This window comes from Cyanistes caeruleus, chromosome 5 (assembly GCF_971803275.1).
Source record: "Cyanistes caeruleus chromosome 5, bCyaCae1.hap1.1, whole genome shotgun sequence".
NCBI lineage: Eukaryota > Metazoa > Chordata > Aves > Passeriformes > Paridae > Cyanistes > Cyanistes caeruleus.
The window spans coordinates 4,685,549-4,694,712 of NC_141705.1; positions in this window are offsets into that span (position 1 = coordinate 4,685,549).

Sequence of the window (9,164 nt, forward strand, 5' to 3'; positions counted from 1 at the left end):
TCACCACAATTTGCCATTTTAATCAATACATGTAATTTTAAAACTACACACATTGTTGGGTTAATTTGGCTCAAGATGGCCACATGAAAGAAATATCTTTCATATTCTTACATGCAGGTCAGCTGAATTGTCAAAAGTCACCAAGTGAAGTTTACACTGAGCAATAGGACCTGAGTTTTCTATCTCAGAACATCAGCATTTGCCTCCTTCCATCCTCCAAAATGTACCTTTGTTTTGAAAACTGCAAAGCAGGGAAGGGAAACAAAAAAGCTGGGAAACCCTAATAATTAACATTCAGATCTCAGGAAAGCAGCAGCAGAAGAAAATATAGTTATGCATGTTTGTTTGATTAAACATAGAGTGTACATAAAATATGCAAATTCTGTGCAGGCCTTAGGCTCCTGGCAAACTGCCAATGCAGCACTCAGTATGGTGAGGTTTGGGCTTCCCTACTGCTGATTGTCTCCTTGATAGGTCCACAAATATAGAATATTAATCTGATGAATATGATAATCTGGACTTTTGGAATTGTCTATAAATGCAAACAGATACCACTATTCTTTTTCATGACATTGTGTAAGCAGAGGGTGGGAAAATTAAATGTCTTGTCTTTTCCTGGGTACTGATAATCCAGCATTTGAATTCTGTCTATCACAGGATTGTTCTGGACAGAATATCCAAAATTCTGCTGGATAAACACATCATGGGATGGGTGAGCACCTGGCTCATGGGTTGGATAATTATACAGAGGGATAATTATAGTGAGTGGGGTGACATCAGACTGGCCCTCTGTCACTAGTGGGGTTCTGCAGGGCTCCATCCTTGGCCCTGTGCTCTTCAACACCTTCATAAATGACCTGGATGCAGGTCTGGGAGGGAAACTGAGCAAGTTCAGATGCGATACAGAACTGGGAGGAGCTGCTGACTCCCTTGAAGGCAGAGAGGCCCTGCAGAGAGACCTCATCCAAAGGAGAGGGGCTGGGAAATCACCAGCCATGTGAAGTCCAGCCAGGGAAGGTTCCTCTTGTGACTCTTGAGGATGATCTTGTGTTCTATGATCATGAGTATTTGCATGAAAAGTGAATATCCCTTCTGGCTTTCAAGAACTGCTAAACTCTCACTTAGAATAAGACACTCAGTTCTGCTGACTGTACTTTCAGAAGGATGGAGAATTCGGAGGGCCTCAACAAGAGTAACCGGAGAACTGGAAATCATGACTAAGGACAGTTTTTACTGTTCCCTTGAAGAAAAGACTTTCAGGACACATAGTTCTGATTTTCAAATAAAAGAGACATACAGAGAACTGAAAAGACAAAAGGAACAACATTATCTTGTGGATAAAGCAAGACGCTGTGCTTGTTAACTTCAAAACCATTGGTCACTAGAGTGAAGCACTGGTCTGACAGAGTTAAAAGGGTGTGGAACCCCTGTCCTTCAATGCTTTTGAGATGCTTTCCCCCTGTGCTTTTCTGCTAAAGCAACAGCCAGCAGTGGTGGTAGCTGCATCAGGCTTAAGCTGGACCCCAAAAAGAGTCTGTGGCTAAGGGCCATGAATGCTGCTGAAAAGCTGAGGGCTGGCTGAGCATGCAGAGACTGAAACACAGCTGGTGTGCAAATATGACTGCAAGGGAATCATCTCACTCCACAAACAATGGACAGCCCAGGCTCATGGATCTCTCCTGCACAGCAGTGGGATGCACACCAGCATCAGCCCTTGAGTCAGACAAATCTTAAGGTTACTGCTTGAGGCTGAGAAATTCCTTGCTGTAACAGATTCTTGTTCATGGTTAACTTTGAAATCTTAGCTAAGTAATATGTAGGATTGATTGTGGGCAGGTAATTCTTTAGACATAAAGAACTGGACAAGTCTGGGACTAAGTCTGGATCCAGATAAACCTAAACTCTTCACTAAGGTGTTTAGAAAGAAAGAAAGAAAGAACATCCTTTCTGAACCTCATGACTCAGTGTCAGGGTATCCCTGACTGTATTGTCTCACCCTGTCCTCAATGCAGTGAATAATCCGGTATACCCTGCCATTACACCTCGCTAAAACACTGTTTCATTTATTATCAAACTTTGTTAAATCACTGCTCTACATCAATAAACATGTTGCTAATTCTCTCTTGGGAGTGAAGTGCATCACTCCATCCATGACAGCGTCCAACAAGATTCTTGAATGCTTGTTGTTAAATATTACATTCGTATCACAGCTTGATACTAAGGCACAAACACATTAATTCAGTTAAATATATAACAATTTTTTCCAAGCAACTAAACCATCCACAGCTTGAAAGACCTATTCTGCATTTTCAGCATGGTGCTAAAATATGCACATTAAAATTTTTCTTAAGTCTAGGAGGAACTCAGTTCAAAGTCAAAGAATGAGATCAGCTGGTTTAGATACTCAACCCTCTTAACAAAAAACCCAGCAAAGTCCATAAAATGTGAAAATATTTTAATGTGAGAATAAAGTAATAAACCAAAAGCCTTCTACTGTTCTTTTCCATCATGGCATTTAAATAACAAGAATTCTGCAGCTATATAAAAACACAGGAAGGGAGGGTCATGAGTCTTCCTTATTTTATCCCAGTGGAAATCAAGAATAACCCCGCTGACACCTGAGGAATTACAATAATGTAAAACTGGTGTATATGAGGGGGAAAAAAGCCATCCAGAGGAGTACACTTCATTGGTTTCAATAAATTCTCTTCCTTTTTAACACCAGCTGTATAAAAATCTCCAATAAAATTTTATGTGCTAAGTCTGGTGCTGAAATGACCATACACTTTCCAATAACATAAAACTACAGTAAGCAATTAGAATATTTCTGCTTAAATACGCTATTCCAATTTGTTTAGTGTCTCATCCTGGAGTATGTTCTCCCACATCATCCACCATTGCCAGTTTTATCAGCATGATTTTCTCCAAGATACAGAGGAATATTATATTGAAACTTGCATTTATATCTACAGCTTTCTACATATTTTCCCAGATGTTATATTTCACCTGAAGTTTTGCTATTGCCTTGTTAGAAATCATATTCAAAATGCTTGTATTTTATACTACTTTATTCCTACTGTGAGAGTATCAAACCATTTCCAGCACAAATAGTATGAAGTCATGAAGACTTACAGACTTAAATACTAGAGTGCATATGAATTAATATTGCAGTCTTTTATGAGTTCACTTAATTTTTATCTTAGTGTTGTATTTTGAATTTGGGTAAGACCATATGAAATTTTTACTATTAAACTCCAGACTTTCTAAGTAATTTGGCCAGGATTTAGATGACCCTGAAAAGTTCTTTAAATATATGTTATTGCTATTAAATTCCCACATTTTCCCCTTCAGTTAATGAATACATACATTTTAGTGAAATTGTGCAAATGTGAAATCTACAGTCACCCATTTCGAGTCTGTCCTATTCCTTCTGCTACAGCGAATAATCCATTAAAAAGGTCAGGACTGACTTTCTTCCAACAACTACCATGGCTATTACAATGAGCAGAAACAAGTATTTGAAATGTTTCACTATTGATTAGCTCAAGCTGCTTGTTCAGGTTCTCAAATGTGAGCCAAGACTTTAAATGCCTGTGAAATGCAAACCTGTAACAGCCACTGCCAGGTGATGATCCAACAGGAGACAAAACATTCCAGTGATGAACTCTACAGTCAGTCCTTGCATGGTGAAGACATCAGAGTGTAGATGTGGCATAATTTTTCAGACTGCTGATCAAATCTAGCTAAATTAAAAGTTGTTGAATCATTCAGGTACTCAGGCTAACCAAAATGCTTATACGGTATCAAACAAATGGGATTTTTTTTAGAGTTCTCCATCACATCCATGCTCTTAAACACAATTTGTTTTCCTCCACCTTTTGAAATATAAATACATGTTAAAACGTAGCTTATCTTTTCTAACCTGAATTAAGAAAAATGTCACATTTGCACTGTCCATGGAGCTTGTTTGCTTTAGCTTGAGATAAATTTTGCTTTGCTACATGGACATTTTGGTGCAGGAGGCTGTAAACCTGATTTTGTGGTTCCCTCTATCCTCTGTGCAGTGCTGTGTCCAGGGAAGAACTGGCTCACTGTAATAATTTTGTGAAGCAGAGGACATTAATGAATTAGAATATTTTAAATGCACATATAACGCTACTTCTACACCAAAGGGGAACCAATTATCCAAAGCTGGACAAGGAATGTTTGAGTTCAAACCCCAAACATATAAACTGTGAAGTTCTGGGGCCCTTTTCCAGTGTTAATTCTTCAAGGTGAAGACTGTTTGCCTCTCTGTCAAACAAAAATTTCCCTTGTTCCAACATATTTTGCAACACACAGTAACATGAAACAAAATGTAAAAATGCACATCAACATTCACTCAGTGACTGAATTTCATCAGGTGTGCTGAAATCCATGATTTGCACGTATGTCTTTGCATATAAATGTATCTGCTCTATTTACATTTGTAAATATTACATGCATGCAAGCCGAGTGTAACTAATAAACATTTTATAGAGGGAAATTGAGGCACAGAGTAGTTAAATATGCTAGGGACATTGGAGGCTTCTAGATGAAAAGTATGAGCTGAAGTAGGAACTCCTGCACCTTTATTTGAACCAATGCTGCCTCTGCCAAATAAAGAACTTGATTTTTAGCAAAAATCCACTCAGCTTAACAGCTTAAATATCACCTTCCACTCTTTTGTTGTGCTTGTCATTGTTTCAACTCAAAACTATCTCTCTAAAAGTGTCTCTCTAGAGCCTAAATTTTTCAAAAGAAACAGGAATATATGAGTCTCTGAAAACATCAATTATTATCACTCAAATTCTCCTTCCAACTGAAAGATGAAATGCAAATAAAAATTATCCTCAGTGTGTGGAGTGGATTCAACACACTAATTACAGGAGAGAGTGTGGTTAGACTATCCAAAATGCACACAAAGTTAATTGTTTATGAAATAGACACCAGACAAGAAGACAGTAATAATTACAATAAACTTGATTTTAAACACCCTGTAGCTTCATATTACAGATGTGTATAAGGTGTCCCTCCAGATAGAGAGCTTTTTTCCCCAGAATGCTCTGTACTTCTTACTGGTTTTACCTGGTGAGTTTATCTCATTATATATGTGACTGATATTTTTTGGTCATTCTTTTTTGTTTGGTTGGTTGGTTCCCCATCACTATTTTCATCTTTTCCTCTTTCTTGGGTGAGACCTTACATAATTTTTTTGCTTTTTTAGTCATGAATAAGGCTAGTTTTCATTTTCATAGTTCTGGGTATTTTCACCTACCACATAATCAGTAACTTTAACATTCCTATAGTTTTGGTTTTTTTTTAATCTTTGTTATGCAGAAAGATGAAAACCAGGTCAAATTAACTGGTCTGAGGCTGGCTGAGTATTTTCTGTGTCTTTGCATTGTGGCCAGAATAATTTCTGTGTTGCTCAGACTGATTTTTTTACAATGACCTTCTTAAGGAGGGAAATGGGAGACAAAGTGGATTCTCAGGCAGTAGGAAAGATGTTCTGGGTGTTGTACAACCACACTGGTGCTTTGGCTGATCACAGCTACTGGAGCCAACCTTTTAATATCAAACCTCCACCAGCCTGGGGGTGGGAAGGGCACTGTGCTACACACAGGCATAGATATATTGATGATTAGCTAAGTACCTCTAATTAAAATGGGAGAAAAACATTCTGCATATAAATATTTCATATAGATATAAAGCTATGATTTGTATGCCATGTATCTTTGTGACAGTGGCATTAATGAGGACATCTTTTTAGAGAAAAAGAAAGCAGTAAGGCTTGTAGTAATTTTTTTGCAATAACATCAAATTCTATTCCTTCTGACTTGCAGTCAAATAGATTTTGTTAGAAATCATTTTCTCTGGGCAAACTCTTAACCCCATCCTGAAGAGGGTGATTACTAATTTCTATTTTTTCTTCTGTTCACGCAAAAGTAGAAGTGGTGGGGAGCGCTCTATAAATAATTCCATCAAGGAGGCACTTGGAATTATGGCACTTATGGAAAAGGAATATTCCATCCAATTTATGCATTTGTCTAAATGGCTTCTCTTGATGACATGTAGGAATTAATACTTGAGAGACAGATGTCCAGAGAAGAACTGTTCAACTGCTTCCCTAAATGAGGATCATAGTTCTAATTCTTGCTGCTTTCAAAGATGTATCTATATATTACAGCAAACATCAAAGGTCGTGTTCACATGTGCACTGCCATCAAGAGTATTTCCACATTGCAGCTGGTTAATCTGGTGACATCAGCTAGTCATTCTCAATTTTCATTCTGATTTCTCACATACTATGTAAATGTAAAGTAAAGCAATCAAAACAAACTGCTACTCATGGGAACCACCAAAAAAAAAAAGACATTTCACACTAGAGAAGATTTTACAACACAAGATATAATCCTTCAGTTATCAAATACGTGGCAAAATGTAAAATATTCACAAATATCCATGTTTTGTATGTTTTGTATGCATATAAGCTGCATGTGCTGCAACATTTTCCAGCCAGAAACGATATAGCACACATCAGGTGAAAATTTTTAAGTGCAGGTGAGTGATAAGGATGGACGCAAGTTTAAAAACATGAAAAGACTGAAAACAATATGGAAATAAATTGGTCAGCCAAGCAGACCCTTTGCAAATGTAATGGATCTTGGTTTAACAGAAGGCAGGAGCTGTGTGAAGAAGCTATTACTGATCAAAGAAATTACCCTGAATTTATGAGGAAGCAGCGAGTGCATGAATTGATGCAAGGCACTTACGCAAAATCATATTCTGAGGGAAACAGAAAGATTTCATGGATGATTAATGCCTATGCAGCAGAAGAGGGGAAAGCATAACTTCATTTAATGTAAACATGATTATGATCCTGATTCTGCATGAAATTCAAGTTCATTCTCATCTGTTTTGGGACACTTGGAGTGTTTTAAATTCAGCATATTCTTAAGTACGATGGTGAACCGTGGAAATATGTCATTTTGTGTGATGAATACTAACAAGGGTACGTGATGAGATAAATATTAAAATACATTTAAAATATATATCAGACTTAAGTTTTTAACACTTTGTTACAAAAAGAGACTCTGTGGAGAATAACTAAGAGTCAGAACATGAAGCTGAGTTATGCAAAAAGAACCAACCAGAGACCAGAATGTTTTATTTACCAATTTATAACCACACAATTCTGTATGAATGTTTTTAGAATGGGTATACAAACACTGTCAGTAGTTCTTGCACCCCCAGGGCTATTCAGGCAATAGGAAATAATTTTAAAATTTACTTTTATTTTTAATATGTTACCAACACCTGTGCTTCGCCCTTGTGCCACTTTTGAACACGAGGAAATATTGTGTGTGTCTAAAATGTATTCCTGAGCATAATGAAACCTGGATATAAATACTATTAGGACATAGAAAATCTGCTGTTTACCTTGGTAGCTTGTCCAAGGATTAAACATTTTCACTTTTAATTTGAATATAATTCCCATTTAAATTCTCATTTTAACTAAAAGATACAATGAAAGTAATGTTTTTAATAACAAAGGTGATTAATATACCAAAACTATTAACAAGCAAAACAAATTTGCCAATGGAACAACATTTTTCACAGTAGGAACTATCATCAACAGGATTTCTCTTGAAAAATGAATCCTAATTTCAAATATAGTCAAGGTATTCCCATCTATTTCTGCTCTATTGCTGCACTCTTGTGACTTGAGGACTCCAGTGGATCTGCAGAACCATCAAGATTTATGAAAAAATAGCTACCCTGGTACTGTGTGCACTACTGTTGCATATAAAACGGGAGAGGAATTGCAATGGGGTAGAAATGCCTTCTAAATACCAGCCAAGAAGATTTGGGCAGGGAAGTGAATAAGCACATTAACTCCTCCACTCAACAGACTCTAAGCAGGACAGCTTTGGACCTGTGTTATAATTCAGAAGTACCACTTGGATCAGAAATTGGAACAAAAATCTCACCTTACCCTCCCAGCAGAACCTCCCATGTCATGCAAGAAGGAGGTTTCCAAAGGAACCCTCATGCATGCAGAACACACACTGCTGTCAGGTGAAATGCAAAGTATCAAAAGACACATTTCTGTCAGAGAAATACCCAGGCTTCCCAATGCTCAAACAGACAATTTCACCAAGGCTGCAACAGGCAAGGTAGGCCTGATATCTGTGATCCACATTATCGTGGCACTGGGTCTGGCACTAAATCCCTTTGCTTAATCTGGTGAAAGTTGCAAATACAGAGATTTCAGAGAAGTTTACACATCCATGTAGTCCCTGCTACCTGGTCTTGGGTTAGCACAGGATCAGGGATTTGAATGTCTCTGCTCCCTTTGTACAGAGTAAGCTTCCTCAGTGTGGCTGTGATAATCTTACAGGAGGGAGCTAGTTTTAGGAACTTGGGAAATTGGCTCCAGGCCACAAAAAAAAAAAAAAACATTCTTGGCTAAATTCCACAGCCTGTGAGTAGAAAGAGAAGATAATTCCACAATTCAGTTAAGCCTTCTCCTAAGATAAAGGCAAACATGCAAGCTTAACCAGACAGACCTTGCACAGCCTTGGGCCAGCCTCAGTTAAAGTACACCTCCTGCACCTACTGACAGACAAAACCCAAGAGGAGACAGAGGAACACATTTACTTTTATACTGCCTGATATTTCATCTCTGTGAACAGCCCACAGGAGGTAAAGCCAACAAAAATGGGGACTGTTGGCCTGTGATGCATCATCTCCCTGCGAGCACAGTGTCTGCCTCCAACATTTTGGCCAGGAATGTTTTCACTGACTGGGAAGGCAGCTGTGACCCAAAAGTCCCAACAGAAACACTGATGACTCAGAAACTGAGAGTGAAAAGGGCTGTGAGTATGCAAACTTTAAGGAATTAACAGATTAACCCCTGAGGGATACCAGGGGAATTAGTTTTTATTTTTATTTATATTTTTATTTATATTTTTATTATTATTATTATTATTGTTGTTGTTGTTGTTGTTGTTGTTGTTGTTATTACTATTACTATTATTACTATTATTACTATTATTACTATTATTACTTCTGTTCAGCTGAACATAGGAGATAGAATCAAGCCCAACAGTTCTAACGAAAAACAAAGGGGAAGAAACAAA